This window comes from Cupressus sempervirens, chromosome 3 (genome assembly GCF_028749045.1).
Source record: "Cupressus sempervirens isolate cs-2001-9-10 chromosome 3, ASM2874904v1, whole genome shotgun sequence".
Taxonomy (NCBI): domain Eukaryota; kingdom Viridiplantae; phylum Streptophyta; class Pinopsida; order Cupressales; family Cupressaceae; genus Cupressus; species Cupressus sempervirens.
This window is the reverse complement of record NC_143120.1, coordinates 228,548,562-228,567,900: the sequence shown is the minus strand read 5'-3', so window position 1 is coordinate 228,567,900 and position 19,339 is coordinate 228,548,562. Positions and strand designations below refer to the sequence as shown.

The 19,339-nt window shown below is 35.7% G+C and overlaps 1 protein-coding gene across 5 annotated transcripts in view; it reads left to right on the top strand.

The window, feature by feature from the left end:
* Positions 1–19,339, top strand: part of FLDH (NAD(P)-binding Rossmann-fold superfamily protein) — a 127,520-nt gene that overhangs the window by 81,208 nt on the left and 26,973 nt on the right. The window lies entirely within an intron of this gene.

Genomic DNA, 19,339 nt, shown 5'->3' with positions numbered 1-19,339 from the left:
ATGATACCACAAATATTTTTACTGTGCAAGAGATAGAGACAAGGATTAAGAAGTTGGGTGGAGGCAAAGCAAAAGACCTTGTTGCGCTTCAAGCTGAATATTTGAAGTGGGGTATGAAAACTCTTGCACCGCACATCACTGAAATCTTCAACAAAATCTGCCAGGAAGGGTTTCCGAAAGATTGGACAATCAGCCTTGCAATACCACTTTTTAAGAGTGGTGATGTTAACAATCCCTCCAACTACAGGACTATAATGATCAATCCCCTCTTTGCTAAACTTTTTGGCAGTATGATAGAAACTAGGATCAGCAAATGGGCAGAAGAAAATCATAAACGTGCTAAAGGGCAAGCTGGTTTTAGGCCAAAGCACTCGACAGTGGATCACTGTGTCACTCTGAGACACATTATTGAAAAAGAGTGGGAGAAAAAAGAAGAGGTTTTTTGTTGCTTTGTTGACTTCAAAAAGGCTTTTGATACCGTTCCGAGAGACAAGCTTTGGTTGAGGATGGAAGAATTGGGGATTCCTAGGCATCTCAGAGCTGCTGCTCATAGAATGTACGAAGAGGTGAAAGTCAAAATCAGAACTTCAGATGGCATTTCAGAATGTTTTAGGAGCGATATCGGGGTCAAACAGGGCTGCCCTTTATCCCCTACTTTATTTGGTTTATATATTGACAAACTGGAAGAGTGGTTAAACACGCAAGAGCGTGAAGGCATTCAGCTAGGGGAATTTGTTATAAAGCTACTCCTATATGCGGACGACCTCATTTTAATTGCCAAATCTGCTTGTGGTTTGCAAGACCATCTATCTTCTCTTGAGCACTTTTGTAGAATGGTGGGGATGCAAGTCAATATCAGCAAAACCAAGGTTATGATTTTCTCTAATAATAAAAAACAGCATCAACATGAATTTTATTACAATGGAAGTGTTCTCGAAGAAGTTGCGGAATATAAATACCTTGGCATCGATTTCAACAAAAAACTAAGCTGGTCTAGCTGCAGGTATAAAAGGACATTAGGTGGATGGAAGGCTTTCTACGCTCTTCAGAATAGGTGCCGTGAAGCGGAGTTGTGGGATTGGAAAACTATTCAAACCTTGTTTGGTCTTCTTGTGCTGCCAGTTGTTCTTTATGGGTGTGAATTATGGGCCAGCAACACTACTATAGCACAATGGAAACAAATCGAAGGAATCCAAAAGCGCTTGATTACAAGCAAGTTTAAAATTAAAAGCACTGTTCCATATGACATCATGCTAAGTGAAATGGGGGCTTCGCCTATTGAGGCACTTGCTATGGTTCGCCTTTTAAGCTATCTAAAAAGAATCGAAAAAATGGAAGAGGATAGATGGCCGAAAGTTGTCTTTAGTGACACACTATGTAAGCGAAAAAGGACATGGATGCAACAAAACATCAAGTGGATGAGTAAATGGAATATTCATTTCAATATGTGCCCCACAAGTAATAAAGAAATAAAGGTCTTTGTTATGGAGAAATTCTACAAGAGAAATTGGGGAAGCGAGATTGGGAGGAAGAAACTATATTATATAAATGAGTTCAACCCCACTTGTGATCAACTCGAAAAAGTGTACATAGGAGCCAACATTTCTTGGAGAGCTAAAATTCTTATTGCTCAGCTGAGAACCAACTCTTACCAACTTCGTTGTGAGACCGGGCGTTGGAAGAGGCCAAAGGAGGCTTGGGAAGAGAGAATTTGCAGATTTTGCAATTCTGGGAAAGTGGAAACTGAACAGCACTTTATTCTAGAATGTGAGGCCTACAAGGATAGCAGGGATAAGTTTGCGGATACTATATGTGACAGTTCTTGGCATAACCTGTTCAACGAAGAGTACATTGAGCAATTGGGGGGGCTCATCATTAGTCTACACAAGAGGCGAACAGCGCTACTTAAGTCTGCTTGAGTTGTCTTGCTGTCCCATAGGCTATTTTTGGCCTCGTGGACGTTAAAATTTTATCTATCTATCTATCTATCTTAATGACATGTAAATATAATTTATGTCCCACTTAAGTAATATTTTAATGAATTAAATTAACACGTGCTTATTTAATCACTCAAAGCCGTCAAAAGTGGACATTTTATATGTCATTACATGTAAAATCCATCAAAAATGGACTTTTTACATGCTAAATAGCATATAATTTTCAACTTAGAAGTATTAATTCATCAAAAGTGGACATTTTACATGTCACTGCATATAAAGTTCAACTTGGTGGACTTTTTTGATGTCATTACATCAAAAGGTTATCATAAGTGGACCTTTTTGATGCTACTACATCAAAACTGAAATTTTTATACTTTTTGCATCTTAAAAGTGAGATGCATTTTGAAACATGCATCCTCCCCAAAAAGGTCCAATTTTGCTTATGAGCATATTTTAAAACATGTAATAGCACCCAAAAAGTGTGAATTTGATGAGATGCATATTTTAAAACATGCAAGTGACCCAGAAAGGTCCATGTTTTATCAAAAAACATGTTTTAATATATGCAATGACACTCAAAAAGTCTGTTTTTGAAGAACATGTTTTTGCCCTCCAAGAACCCGATTTTGATCATAAGTTGAGATTTTCTCAATAGATTTGCATGAGATTTTCTCCAATAGGGTCGTTTTTGCTTAGTCATAGATTCTTCAACATTGAAAAATGGATTTATCTTGCTAAAAAACAATTTTTCAAATTCCTTCCAAGGGCATTTTTTGAAAAAATCTTCAAATAAATCCATTTTCAGTGATTTAAATCACGTTTTTGCAAGGAAAAGAGGAGTTTTGACATATTCAATCATTTGCAATACATCTTGGCTCACATTTTTGCACTTAGAAGCCAAAAATGAATTCATTTCATGCCTTTTATGAATCACTTTTTTGCTAAAAACGTCCAGAAAATTGGGGTTTTTATTCACTTTTTTGTGTTTTGAAGCCACTTTTATGAATTTTGATCCATGTATATGCATTTGGGGAAGTTGTTTTTGCATTTCCAAGTCAAAGATGACTCAAAATCATGCATTTTTTGGCCACGTTTTTGCAAAAACGGCTAAGATTTTTGCATAAAAAAGTCACGTTTTTGTTCAAAAAAATTTTAGAATGAATTTTCAGCCCATACACTTGGATTAAGAGTGGGCATTTTTGAGTTTTAATGTGTGCTCTTGTCTTCGGAGACCACATTTTTGGCCTTCTAATGTCAAATTCGACTATTGAATGTCCATTAGATGCAAGTGCCGAAAAAGTCAAAGTTGTTTGAAAATCCGGATTTGAGGAAGAATTGGTCTTCAAGTCTATAAAACTTGCTATTTTGGCTCATTAACCTTCAAGTAAGTGGGCATTTTCAAACTTGCTCATCAAATCATGCTTATCTTGCTATTTCCATGCATATTATTGCTTGATGATTGCCACTTGTTGAAATCTATGTCATGGAAAGTGCATTTTTTCTTTAAAAATGATGAAATGGTTCATTTTCATATTTTTGGTTTTTCACCCAAACTCCAAATTCGAAATTGCGTGTTGAAGTGCTTTGCATGTTAACATGTTCGAGTCACTTTCCAAAGGTATGTTTTTCTTTTTGTTTTTGTGTTTTGTGCTTGCTTGCCGGTTTTCTCCACTTTGGAGAAGTTACAAGTTCTTTCCCAAGAACTTGTTGCTTCTGTAATGACCCTGCTCAAATCTGATCCTAAAATACTGATAAAGGTTCAAGAAAACACTTTGCATACAAGGGTCATATGATTGATATAAAATTTCAGTTTGCTTTATGGCTCTTTCCTTCACTTAGCATCAATAAGAATGCTTGCAAGAAGACTCTGAATTGACTAAACAATGACCTAACATGAATGTGCAACTTATTTTGACAATATTCAATGCATATATGTGACTGAAACTACTTGCAATATGCAGCTACAGCAACTAGTAATTTTGACAAACACTTGGTATGCGGAATTATAACATTATTTATGCCAAAAAGAGAACCTACAGCCAATTGACATTTTGTCAAACAATTGGAATACAAACTAATAAGTTGATCATGAATGATAAATACATATTCAATTACACTGTATCAGACCAGCAAATCATGTCTCCTTTATTGCACATAAAATGTTAACTACAATGCTAGTAAGAAATGGCCTTAGAAATGGCCAAAACTCTTGGCTTACATCCGCAAGAATAATGCTTAAATCTGTTACAACTTTTACCTACAGCTTTACCTTCTAATATGCATCTAAATGATAAGAACAATGCATGTAATATCCAAAGGAACCTAATTATAGATGGCTGTAATAATTTTCTCCAATGCTGCCTTTCTGCTTTGTTTTTTCCTATCTACTTTTTCACTTACTTTTTTCAGATCTGCTTTTTAGCTTTGCTTTTTTGAACTGCTTTTTCGGACTTCTTATTCAGATTTGCTTTTTCGAACTGCTTTTACGGATCTGGTTTTTTTGGATTGCTTTTTCGGATCTGCTTTTTCGGATTGCTTTTTCCAGATCTGCTTTCAAAAACTCAAACCCTCAGGTAGTCTGAGTATACAAATTAAGCTCAACTTGAAATGGCTGAATACCACTTCCAAAGTGCAACCCTTCAGAAGGTCTTTCACTTCCTCAGTTATGCAATCTCTTGAGAGGTATCGTTCTCAAGGATTATGTTGAATATTTGCAGACCTGGATGGTGCCACAAATGCTCAAAGAGAATGGTAGTAGATTCATCAATTCCCATCTATGCAAATGAGAGGCCAAGCCCTCTATTTATTCACTTTTCTAAGAAGTTACTAAGAACTTCTAGAAGCATCCATTATAAAATCCCATTATAATGCACTTTTATAATAAATAAAAAATAAAAAGTGCAATCTCAACTTAAAATTATAACATGTAGGTCGCCTATAAAAAGTAATGATAAAATAATATCTCCAAAAGCATAATAAGCCATCCAATCCTCAAATAAACGCCAGAATGACTCTCTCATCACAACCACCAGTTTGTGTTGATCTACAAAGGAGAATTTGCGACAACTTGAGTGAGAAAAGCTGGATCACATCATGTTTCCACATGACAATGGACAATTCATCAAAGTTAGAGGTTATCAAAAGATGCAACACCATGGTTATCAAGGTGAATGCAACGGTACAAAGTACAAGAACTTCCGATTCTGTGATCATCCAGAATTGCATCGCCAAGTACAAGGCCCTTCAGAACAATCCCTGGGATTGTTTCAATTCTCTTCTGTCTTTCTTCTTCTTCTTCTTTTTTCATGCTTGTAATTGAAGAGGATGTATTACATGAAGATGTTTAATTACATGTAATGCGAATTACATGTGTATGTAAAAGATGTAATGTGAGTTGCATGTGACCCTATATTTTCTCTTTTAGTTAGACTAGGTCAAAGTTGGTTGAGTTGCTCTCACTTTTTCCTCCACCTTGTTTTCAACTCCTGTGCCTATATAAAGGAGTGCCCCCTCATTGTAAAAATCATTTTTTGTTGTTGTAATGTCCCTGCTGCTACGACAGTTAAGGGACTGAAACAATGTTTGGTTTTGTTTTTAATTTATTTACCAAATTCTGTGTAGAAATGTTGAACATATATATATATATATATATATATATATATATATATATATATATATATATATATATATTTTAATGCTTGGAATCAAGTAAGTGTATTTTTTACAGTCTAATGTATAGATATTAATTCAATATTCCTAGCAACTTTACATATATTGCATGTGATTTGTATTAATTGTAGTTATACTCAGTGATAAATGGAATATTCTAGACAATATGGGTATGTGTTTTTCTTATAATTATATTCTGTCAGATTTCTACTTGTTCTAATTTGTAGGTGGGAAAGAACATTCCTCAATGGATTCAATACTCAATGTATTAAACAAAAATATTCAGAATATGAGAATTTCTAGAAACGGATCTGTGTTATTATATATATGACTTCCTTCCTTCAAAGATGCCTAACCAAGATGTGACTCAGGGGAAATTTATATCTATGTTAATTATCCTTCTCCTTCCTTGTCAGTGATAGGAACAAATTATTGTTGTTTGTATTGATGTCAATAGTGGTCCTTTGTTCTACACCTTTCTTAATGCCTGTGATATCTATCTCCCTCAATACTGTTGTTGTCTCTCTTCGTATTCTTCCAATGGTTTCTGTATCTTATATTATTTCAATCTATATTTATATTTGTGCATCCATGTTTTCCTTTAATATGCCTTCTTGTCTGCCTCCTTTCCCCCCTTGATATTCTTCCATACCGTCTCTATATATCTTTCAAGAGAAAATGGGAAGGAACATATCTCTCTGTAACAATCCATTGAGGAGACTCTTCAGATAGATCGCTACTCTTGATAGTACGCAACCCGTCACTTCTAATTTCAACAAATTGATATAGTGGTTAATTTTTACCCATTGGAATTTGCGAAAAATGAGAGCAAAGGCTGCTGCAATAAATTTTTTTATGTAAAATATCAAAGTTTGAAGCTAATAAAAATTAGAAAACAACAAACCCTAGCTTGCAACTTAGTAAAAATAAAGAGCATTCAAGATTTACACTAAAATTCTTGAAAACTATAGAAATTTAACAAAAAACGCATAATACACTAAAAATTTAACAAAAAATGCATAATACACTAACATGCAAGAAAAAAATAAGCACTTACCTCTTGCAAATGAGTTGAGGAGTGTTGATATTGGCTCCTTAATGCTCCCAAAGCAATTGATGGGTTCCCCAAATGGCCTGCTGATCTCTTTGGTGCTCCTCCTTCTTGCCGGTTGGAAACCTATGGCTTTTCTTTTCTCTTCTTCTCTCTCACTTTTCCTCTCTTCTACTCATGCTTCACAAACAGAAGGCCCTTTAGGGTTATAACAAAGAGAATAGGTCAAAAACAAAGTGAAAAAAACAAGTGATTTTTTTAAAAATTTCAACTTCCCTTTTTACATGCTGCAGGCGATTCACAGCCGATTTTTTAAGGCGATTTTGGCGATTTTTACATGAATCGCCTGAATCGGCGATTCAGGCGATTCATGGCCCAGAAATCGGCGATACCGATTCACGATTCAAAAAAAATCGCCCAAGATGAATCGAGTCGCGGAATCGCCGATTCAGGCGATTTTTGGGTGATTCTCGTTACTATGGTTTATATAGAAAACGTAATTATAGTATCCTGTCGATGATTATGATTATCCTCTTAGTTACTGCGGTGAGGATTCCACTTTATCTGACCTTTCTCTCTATAAGTTGTCAATGTGTGTGGTACCTATAAAATTGGCATATCATCGACTTTCCTTCTGTACTAACAATATCACTTTAGGAATTATTAAATCTTCTTCTCATCGCGGAAAATGGATGCCGAGACATTTGGTAATTTGTTTGGAGTCTGCGGTGGTATCTTCCTCCCCCGATGACACTGGTCCTTATGTTCATTGCCGACTCAAATGGCTATGATTGTTATTTTGCTTGTAACTTGTATTCTTCTCTTGTGCAGTCGTTTTGATATGGGAAGTCAATGTTGAAGTTCAATCAACCCAAGCATTAGAATGAGTAGCTGCTTACTTTGCATTATTTCCGCCTAGTCTCATTATTATAATATTATATTATTTCATGTTTGGCTTTCATCCTTGTTAGATCATCAAATATATCTGTGCCACTTCATTACACATTTATCTCATTAGTGTAACTATATAATGGTGTATTTTAGAATTGTAATCTTATCATATTATTTATATTATGATTTTATTACTATTTAATCATTATATTAATATATTATATTTATTTAGTATTTACTAATTATTTAATTATTCGAATTTACTATGAAATTAGTCTTTGAAATAGGGGGACATTACAATTGTATGCAAGAAAGCTCTGCCACATTTGTGCAAGCATAACTTTGATTGTGTAGTATGAATTTGGGAGAAAAGTGAATAACAAAAGCAATTGGATTCGAAGCTTTGACTGGAAGCAATTGTGATAGAGCAAATTAGAAGCTTTGATTATAATTTGTACCCGTTGTCTTGATTTATGTTATTATTGTGTGTTCAATAAAAGAGCATAGTTATTTAAGAAGCAATTGGAGCCGAAGCTTTGATTGGGAGCGGTTGTGGAAATATATAGCTAGAAGTGTTGTCTATAGCTTATACTTCTTTCTTAATTCGCAAAATAGTTAGGTATTTTTACTCTTAGGAGTCTTTGTGCCCTAATTGTAAAGGTTTTCCATATAGAAGTACATCTAGACAAAGAGCCAAACCGGTATGTTTTTAGCTAGCCTTTGAGTTAGTGAAGTTTTATCGGTATCATTATTTCTAGCTCTTGATAGAAGTGTAGTTAGAGATTCACCCTGCCCATTACTCGCTCCATGAGTAAGTGGATTCTTTCTTCAAAGATAAGAAGAAAGGATATTGGTAACACCCTTTTTATAAAATCTCTCGAATTCTTGCTTACCTTGAGTTGATCCAAGGAACGGTCAGAAGGGGGAGCCTTCCCTTTAAAGTAGGAGAGACTCTGACTCACACGCTATGACTGGTCATCCTATTTTGTGACTGGATTTTTACCCAAAATTGTCAGTTGCAAAATATCCACCCAACAAGGCTGACTCTAACATTGTTCCTGCTCTATGATGCAATGTGTGAGTGGAAACATGTGGTTACCCGTGCATCTTCAAAATTGTTTGAACCTATTTCCTAATAGAAAAGGTAGTAGGCATTGCAATTGCGCTATCTCTAGGATCACCCCAATGCTTGTTGAACTCAATTTTGTACTTGATATTTTTAGGCTCTTGCAAAAGTTACATGGATCTACACCATGTCCTTTCCAAAAGAGAAAGTGTTTATTCACTCTAGTGATGCTCTTATACCATCCCTTATTATAAATGTTGCATCCTCATTTTCTTGTGTCACCACCTATTGGCATTGGAGCTATTATTCTTGTTGCAAGTTCTCTAAGAGGAGACTTTAAATCATAAGGACCTCTATTAAACTATGCCAAAAGCTGGGGGGGGCAATCCATAGAAGCTGGTCTACTTGCCATGGAACTAATTTGGGCTTATGGATCAGCCCCATGGTCACTCTCCTCAAGCTTAACCTCATGATCAAGTTCATATTCTGATTGACTTGCACCCTGAGATTGACCTTCCATCTCATCTTCACTCATATCATGACTACAAGAGCTCATTGTGACATTACATTTCACAAAATGAAAATAAATTCAATAAGCAAATAGTTTCATCCTTCTTTAATAAATTAAAAATTAAAAACTGTAAATATTATTTTAGTTACTGATTTTAATAAATTTTAAAATCAAACAAAATTTAAAATTTATGAATCTTGGGAGCAAAATGAGGAACCATCATAAACCCTTCAGTTTGCCCTCAAGGTTCATCATAAATTCTGATTTAGAACATGAAACAACAAGAATGAAAAATGAAAAATCTAAAACATTCAACATTGAAACAACACAAATGAAAAAACAATGACCATTCACATTTAAAATGATTTAAAATTTAGAAAATAAATCAGTAAATAGAGCAAAATAAGTTCAAAAATCCCTACCTTGTGCTTGATGAATCTCTTCAAGAAAGGTTTACAATCTTCCTCTTCTTGTTTGTCTTTTACTTGTAGTTACTCATTTCACTCCTCCATTCACTCCCTTCTCTCCTTTTTATTCCTCTATTTGTTGTAGACAATGATAAATGCAATTGTGAGAAAAAATAAAGCTTAGAGGGGTTTATGTATGCTTGGAGAGGTGAAGATGGGACCCACCTCTATTTAGGGCTTAAATGGAACCCACATAAAGATTTAAAAATATAAATTTACAAAAAAATAAGTTTTTAATATGGCCGTTGACAAGGAATGCACAGACGTCCCCTGGACAATCAAGGAATGACTGGGTGTCCCCTAGCCGTTCCGGGGATGCCATGCTATCCTAGCGGCCAACAAGTGGTCTATCATTGAGGGATGCCCCATCCTTGTCCCTTTGTCCTGGGGATTGTTAGAATATATAGTCCACTAATATAACTGGGCGCCGGGGGGGTGGGGGTGTTGGGGGTGAATTAGTTATCCAACTAATATCACAATTATCAACCTTAAACGATCTTAACCATATGAGTAATATAAACTAAAACCACAACAAGATACTCATACACAATAACACCAGATATGTTAACTAGGGAAACCCTTGATTAGAGGGAAAACCCCGGTGGGGATGGTACCCACAAGATGATGTACTAATGTAAATATTCCTTGTTAGAAGATAGACCCTATTAGGAGTTTGTTACAGCATTCAGTACATATGGGTTCTTGTTAGGAGACTTTGAATCCCTATTAGGAGTTGTGGAAGACAGCTGGACCCACTGCCCAAACAGCTTCAAGGGCAAAACCAATGAACCCACTGTCAAAATGATCTCTGTATTATTCCTTGGAGAGTGTTTGTACCCATGTAGACCCCGGTAATCAAATTTTCAGCATAAGGTTTCGAACCTCTTTGAACTAAGTTCAAAAGAGTTTAATGTGGTTCAATTTGCAAATCTACAGGCTCGAGAGTTCAGTGATTCAGTTCAAACGTGCAGAGGTCAATATATTCAGGTTCAGAATCCACGAGAAGTTCATCAAGTTTTTCACGTTCACTCTGGGGATTAAAGTATTTGATATGGGCATGGTCTCAAATTGAAACTTCCAAATATCTTAACAAATGACACATGGTTGTGCAACCCTAATTATTATCACAGCCCATTGTATCAACGCATGTTTGGGACATCATTTAAGGGAAACTCAAATTTATTGAATAAGAACATGTACATGTTTAAACTAGAGACATCGAGGAATCACATAAGATTCAAGACAATGATTTGGATGGCTGCAGGTTTTGATGTTTGAAATATAATATGGCTGCAAAGAAATGTAGAGGTGGTGAATCAGAAATGAAGGTCATATGTGTTAGGAACAAAGCACCACAGACTGAGTTCATTTATTTGACAAAATGGGCTCGAGGCTTATAATGATAAAGAAGTGAAAGATGTGCCCTCCTCCCCATATAGCATGAACATTCAATTGAGTTCACTTCTCTAAGGACATCAGAAATTCCCTTAGTTGTGATGGGCATACAACACTTCACAGATCACTAATGGCTCAATTATAATTTTGTATGAGATCAGCAGAGCTCACAATGCACATAAAGGAAGGATGCAAACTCTGCTAAAGTGAATTCTCATATATGGAAACATGCACCATTTATATGTGCTCATCCCTGGATACATTGAGCGCCTGATCTCTATCCAAAATTGTATTGAAAGGAGAATGATTGGTTAATGTGCAATATATGTATATCATAATATTATGGGTACAAAGTGTTTACACTCAGAAATGACAAGGAACACTTTGCAAGTCACAAAACTAAATAGGAATGTTGGTGTATTCGAAGCTACAAGTGTGAGAGACTGAAAATGCAGGAAATACCCATATAGTGTTCCTATTCAGAATTCAAAGAAATAGATTTTGAAAATGAAGGTTTATGACCAAGTCGTGTGGTTCATTCCTCCCGAATGAATATGTTATTAGGAAGCAAATGATCTTTATATGGCACACCATGAAAGCCTTGAATATCGATCATCCCATCTACCATCTTGAACTCTCAACACATGCTTTTCATAAAGGTACACTAGGCGGCATCAAATATGTCTTGAGAAAGCCGACAGCAGTGGATGTATGAATTTTATTAGATATTTTGATGGTTCAATTATCAAATCCCGTGTCAAGTTGAAAAGGATATGCCTTGTGAAATGATGGTGATTTTGCATCAGACACAAGAAGGGCACACGGAATGACCATTAAAGAAGTCGAGCATATGATTTTTGGTTTGATACAGTAGGAATGCCCAATCGAAACACCATGCAACAGATTACTGATGGCTCATAATTCAATTTGGATAACATTTGCAATCCAAAGGCATGGGAAGCGCAAATATAAAGTCAGAGGATAGTCATAACGAATTGAATCAATAAGAAGATCAATTATTCATAATGCATTGAAAGAGGGAACAAGTCGGCACCAGCAAATGCATGAATAGGGAAGTAATTTTGAGATTACATTTTGTCTCGATCTGCTGTAAGTTCATAGATAGAAGATACAAGATTCGAGACCTTTCACCATGTTCATTATATGTGAACAAAATATTCACCAAAACTTTATGGCATTGAATGTATACACTTGAATGAAGGTTCTCGCAGGTTATGATGGCAATCTCACGAGTTTGAATTCCTTGATATAGCAGCCGAGGCTTTAAGAGAAATTAGCAAAGGATTCTCAGCATAAGCCGCAAATAGTTAGAAACCTGAATGCATGTGGCTAACGGCTAAACAAAATTTAAGAATTGTTAAGAAGGGAAGATATGCGGTTGCAAGAAGTCATTGGTGATCTCTTTAGTCTCGAGCCACAGCATTCAAACACAAGGAAACCATCAAAGCTTATAGCAATAATAATTGGAGATGCAGAGCTACCTGTAGATGAATGGATAGATGGTCTTCAATTTATGGTAGCAGTTCGTATTATACCTCAGCACCCAACATTTGATGAAATCCAACCACGAGCAGAGTGCATGTACTATTTGTGCAATTCCTCACCAAAATTCATCCCCTCAAATCATTAAAGTGCAGTGGAGTGAAGTGTTTTACTTTAAGGTGGATAGAGTGGAGACACATATGATCGGAATCATTATTACAGATCTGCCTCACTAACTGAAACAATATCTTTGAGGATGGGCAATGTCATGGTAGCCAATGAAATGTCCCTCAAGGTGAAGTTGAACAAATCATTTCAATATGATTGTCACATTGAAACCATTACCCAAAGTTAACCATGAAATATCACAAAGGGATTGGTTTAAATCACTTTTCTTTATACATCACGTGAAATTAAAATATATAAAAAGACCATCATAGCCCGATGATCAATTGGGGTACTTTAATAAAGTTATAAACCATGATGTTTGATTATTATCAAGAAGATAGTCATTATGTTGCTAGGAAATGAAAATAATAAGAGATGGGAAAACTACGCATTCCAAGAATCAGCTATCCAAACTAAACAAGGAAAGAAAGAGATAAATAGGCTACAGAAACATTGGAAAGGGGTTCCACTCTTTCCCAAAGACTGCAGACTATGTGCTACAGCAAGAAGGGAAAGCTTTTTCTCGAATTATTCCAGTTCTTGTGAGGAAGAGAAAGCATAACTCGTATTTTTCTGAACTGTGTGTTGAAAAGGGGGGAAATTTTGTTTTTGAAATGTAATGTAGGGAAGGAATTTCAGTTTTCCTTAGATGGTGACTTTAATTGCAAATGTGTAACAAGGTCTTTGTTATCTTTTATGCTTTAGGGAAGGGAGATTTAGAAGATAGTTGCATATGAAAATCTGGAGTTTGAGCAGTTTTCTTTCCACTAATTGTGATCTTTGTATCACCTTTAGTTTTCTCTAAAATGTGCTTTAATGTCACTATTTCTTGTATATGTTTGATTGCAAGGTATCTTTAAAGCTTTTGTTTTCTTCACTTTCTCAAGAGAATGGAAAATGCGTTCCTTGATTTCGTGCTTTTTATAATGCAGCACCCAGGCAAATAGACTTTGTGCTATTTGCTGTTATTTTCTTTTTAGTTACTTAGTTTCTGCATCTATTCCATGTTTGTGAGTATATGCTTGTAAACCTTTTGTGCTTTCTGGTTAAAAGCATCCATATTTAAATTCATTATAAATCATTTGCGGGGAGCTATACCCAATAAAATTCAAACGAGGGTTATCAATCCAATGATAACCTATCCAACTGTTAGTGCTGATTCAATCTTCCTAACTGGGCATTTAGAGTGATTTTGTATGTATTTCTTCAAAAGACAATCTGTTCACTAACAGAGAGTAATAGAATGGTACTGTACTGTTCCTTCCTCTTTCTCTGTCCTGCCAATTGGACCTCTACTCCTTCTGATCTTGTAACCAGCTCACGAATTTTGCATCCAATAATCCCTTGGATCACTTACACGCATTTAGTAAGCACTCTGCTCCTTTTCACACTTCATACTTCGCACTTCGACAATGATCACAATACACATCATACACTTTTCATCACCTTTACAATCAAGGAAAACATCTTTCCTTTATACTATATCTTCATAATAATTCTTTGAGTCGGCCTTGAGGCTTTCCCAATTAATTATAATAAGATCATTAATTAATTACAATTACTGTCGGCTCAAAGTCTATACAAAACTTCACACATGCAATACTAAGGCTTGCGCACTCACTAACGTCATTATCGGACTATCCTCTGTCACTGCCTAACTGCGCATCTCTTTGTTACATCTCAGATGTAAAATAGCCAACAACCATCAGGAACTGCTTTCCCAATACTTTGTCTCTAAATTGCTCTCTATAAATCAGGTACAACTTCTGTACGTCTTTGACTAGAGTCTGTGCACTTGACCACGTCATCAGGGCACTGTGCCAAACATGTCCATAATTGCGCATGACTAGACAATTGAACCATTGTCCGTACCATCAAGATCTCTGGCTGCTACTCAATCAGTCTTTATAGAAACCATGCTATGTTGACATCAATGATAAACACAGTCATGAATGCAACATGTCAATACATTTCAATGCTCAGGATACTCTCCAAAGTAGTATCATCAACATTCATGCTAACAGGGATGTCCCTGCATTGGGAATGCGGAGGTTCAGAGGGGAGATACACTATTGTGTTTCATTGATCATTAATTCTATAGATTTGATTCGACTAAAGTATGATGATGTTTATATTGTATCATGATTTTTTAATAATTATTGCTAACACTTGGTGAACTTAGATATTATCATAGATTTTAATACTTAATGATGTTAATGTTTGTTGCTAGTTATTAATATTGTTTGCAAGACCTAAACCAAGATTGTCTTACATTGGGAATTTCAAATAGGTAATTGTTTATTCATAAATATAGAGTATTTTCTAAGTTGCACGGGTACCTCTCACCCCCCTTCGGACCAAGGAAAGTTAGAACCGGTTCGGAGTTCGGGTTCGGTTTGACCAAGGTGCGATTTTGCACCCCTGGTTTGAATTGGGTTTGAACCCGGGCAAACCACCTTGAAAATTTCGAACCCAGTTCAAACCCGCAATGATAGATGACAGGAAAAGTGTCTTATTAGCAATTTTTAGTATTATTTTGGCGTCCATAAAACCTAAAAGGTGTGATTGATTGGTTTTGTGCCCTCTCATTGCCATTTTATGTTTCTCAACAAGTTGTTTTGTCTTAAGGGAGAGCACATAAGTTTTTGAGCAAACATTTGGTTGTGCAAGGAGTTTGAAGATTGATTTGTTGGTGTTCTTCAAGTGTTTGTGCATCATTCATACACATTTGCAAGCTTGCTATGGCTGGAAAAGGTAAGATCTTATTCTTTTTGCTATTGTTTTTGTTCTAGTTTTTAACTTTTTTCATTTTTCCATTTCTCTTTCAATCTTCATATGTTCTTTTGAATCTTTTCCATTATACCAAAATTTGTCATTTTGTTGCATATAAATTATGAACATGTATCTAATTTCTTGCCATAGGGAAAGGAATGCCATCTACCTCTTCATCAATAGGCAACACTGAACAAAGAATGGAACCCAACTCTGATTCTCCTCTATGGAAGTATGTAGACATTTTAAAACCCCTTCCAAGAGGTGGTGCATTCCGTTGTAGATGTCAGGGATGTGGTGTAGAAAGAAATAGTTCTTATTATCGTGTGGTAGGTCATTTATGTGGTTACACTAGAAGAGGAGTCTAGAAATGCCCTGGCAAAAAAGGTGCACCTATACCAAATCAAATTGTGTTAAAATATATTGAAGAGCATGAGGCAACAGAAGAGAGAGAATGACGCAGGGCGGCAAAACATAGTAGCAATGCCAATAAAAGTAAAAGAGAAAAGGGAATGCAGCCCTCCCACCCCAAATGTTAGAGTACAAGACCACCCCTTCTTTAGTACCATAGCGGACACTGACACTAAATCTGTCCTTGTTGTACACAAAAGAAAGGGGCCACTAGAAACTGCTTTTCAAAATAAGGGTCGGGAAATGGCTAACATTAGGGTGGGAAGGTGCTTGTATGTAAATCGGTTGTCCTTTAATGTTGTCCACTCTCCATTTTGGAAGGACAGGTTGAGGGATGCCAATGAAGCTCCAAAAGGGTATTGTGGCCCCCGGTATGAGAAAGTGCGCACCACCTTGTTGGATGACGAGGTCCAATGGATTGAATATCAATTGAAGCCCATAAGGAACTCATGGGTTGAGACAGGGATGACAATTGTTTCAGATGGTTGGAAGGATTCCAGGAACCGTACCTTGATCAATGTCCTTGCGATGTCCCCTAAACGGGCAATGTTTCTGAAAGTGGTGGATTGTGAGGGCAAAGTAAAAGATGGGCCATTTATTGTTGATATCTTAATTAGGGCTGTTGAATAAGTGGGTGCAAAAAATGTTGTCCAAGTCATAACGAACAATGCAAAGAATTGTAGAGCAGCAGGTTTGTTGGTTGAATCACGATATCAACATATCTTTTGGACACCTTGTGCAGTCCATTTACTCAATCTTATGCTACAAAAGACTGGGAACCAAATTGGGTGGATCAAATAATGTATGAAGAGGCTGAGGACATACAAATGTTTGTCACAAACCACCACATTACTCAATCTCTTTTCAGGAACTACTCAAAATTGGAGCTATTGAAGGTAAATGAACTTGAACTCAAGTTAGTAATTTAATTTTTAATATTTGAAAATTTCTGATTTTTCATAATTTACTTGTGCAATGTGTACAGTTTTCTAAAATATGTATCTTTTAGTTTTATTTTTTGTTCTAATTTATGTCATAGGTTGCTGAGACCCGTTTTGCATCCAATATAATCGTCTTAAGACGACTTGTGCAAGTGAAAGATGCACTTCAAGGTATGGTAATCAGCCACAATTGGGGTGTATGGAAGCAAAAGAACACTGAAAGGGCAAACAAAATAAAGGATAGGCTATTGGCTGAGTCATGGTGGGAATGTGTGGAATATCTCCGCACAATTACCGAGCCCATTATGAGCATGCTTAGGTACATTGACTTGGATAGGCCTTGCCTTGGAGAGATCTATGATGGCATAGATTCAATGATTGAGAAGATCAAGCAAGTTATAAATGAGAAGGAGCATGATCCGCAAGAGACTTTTTTCAAACAAGTGCAAAAAATTATTAATGAAAGATGGAACAAAATGACTACTCCATTACATTTGCTTGCCTATGCCTTGACCCCCAAATACTATGGCTCACAATATTGTGATCTACCAGGAAGGTTGCCACCATTTAGAGATATGGAAGTGTCTGACAAGTACCGGGCAGCATTTAGAAGAATATTTCTTGATGATGATATGAGAGATGTAATCATGGATGAGTTCATAGAGTTTGTCAATGCTAGAGGTCTAAGTAATGATGCTCTTCGTCATCGGTTCAAGAAGGATGCTTATGATTGGTGGTACCTCCATGGCCAAAAATTCCAAACATTGCAGCCCCTTGCAATCAAAGTTATATCACAAGTAAGTTTTATTTTAAAAAAATAGCTCACTTTATCTTCAAAAGAATCATGACTAGAAAGTGATTTCAATTTTTTTAAACGATTGAATTAATTCTTTTTTAATTGCTTACCCTATGTTGTCTTTATAGGTTGCTAATTCTTTCATCCACTCGGTGAGGTGCAATAGGTTGCAATCAAAAAAAGCAGAGAACCTAGTATTTGTGCATAACAACTTGTGCCTTCTTTCACACAAGAGTCAAGAATACAAAGAAGGGGAGACAAAGAAGTGGGATGTAGGTGCAGAGATTGTGGACTTGGATGCTTCCACTGTTTGGCTTATAGTTGATGATTTTGATGACTTTGATGTCAATACCATTGTTGATTCTGCTGCTGATCCGATTGGCCTTAGCGCAAGTAATGCCGGAGAAGAAGAAGATGAATATGAAGAAGAAAATGAAGATTGAAGAACTTAGAACTAAGAATATTAATAGATTTTCATTCCATTAGTTAAACAATGATACTTGAACTTGATATTTTAAATATTTTGAATCTTTGATGTTGAAGTTGATTGAACGATGTTACTATATGATGGTATGATCACTATAATTACAAATTTAACTATTTATGATGTTTTAAAGTTTTTGTTGTTTAAATGTGTTTATGCTACTATGCTACATTCTAATTTTAACTCATGCTTCATAAAAATGTGTGTATATATATATTTATAATTTTTACATGTTTTTGTACTAATGAACCCAAATGAACCCAAACCCCTTTCCAAAATTTTGTTGAACCTGTGAACCAGTTCTCGAACTTCGAACTTCGAACCGAACCCGAACTGGCAACTTAGAGTATTTCTTATCTTGATTTGGAATTGTTGTTTTAGGGTAAAAATAAGGAGTATCTTAAAAGGAAACATTACAATCCATCCATTTGAAATTATAGACACTTGTATTTTATGCCAAAAACCGCTATTGGGCTGGTGCAAAGAATTCCTCATAATTTCTTTTCATCAGGTAACATGTTTTATACCTTTTCATAAGGAGGCATTATGTATTACTGTAATGGACACCCTGGAATGCCCAAAAGCTGAACCAACTACTGAAATTATATTAATTCTAAAAAATGCTGCAATCAAGTACAAAGAGATGTATTCCAAAGGCCAAACCCTAAGGGAATGATGTCTAGAATGTTACAACAGAGAATGAACGTCCCCTATTGCCAAAAAAGAGTGTGATTCACACATCCAAGCTCTTATCAAATGCAAGTTATAATCATCCGATGCTCAGCAATGAGACTTTCAGCCCTATTTATCCTTTTCTTCATCCTTCTAGAAGGAACTAAAACATTAATTAATTGCAAGAGCTAGAAGCTTCCTCCTTCCAATAATTAATGCATACCCTAGAAATTCCTCCCTGGCAATAATTAATTAAATCACGAGAGGCTTCTGTCCTTCCAATAATTAATACATACCCTAGAAGCTACTCCCTTGTAATTAATAATTAAATTAATTAAATACAAAGTCACTTTTTAATTTTAATTGAATGACTTTATAAGAAATTAATTTAATTTCTTCTTATCCTCCACTTAGACTTTGGAGAACGTGAGAGATAAAAGATGGGATCATTACAATTACTTTGGGGACACATTGATGCTTCACATCATTTTGTGTCTGTATGGCAACTGTACAAATTTGAACAGAATCTCATTCACATAAATGTCGAGTTCCAACCAATATGCTCATAAAAATATTCATTGATTGCTTATTTAAGTCCCTTT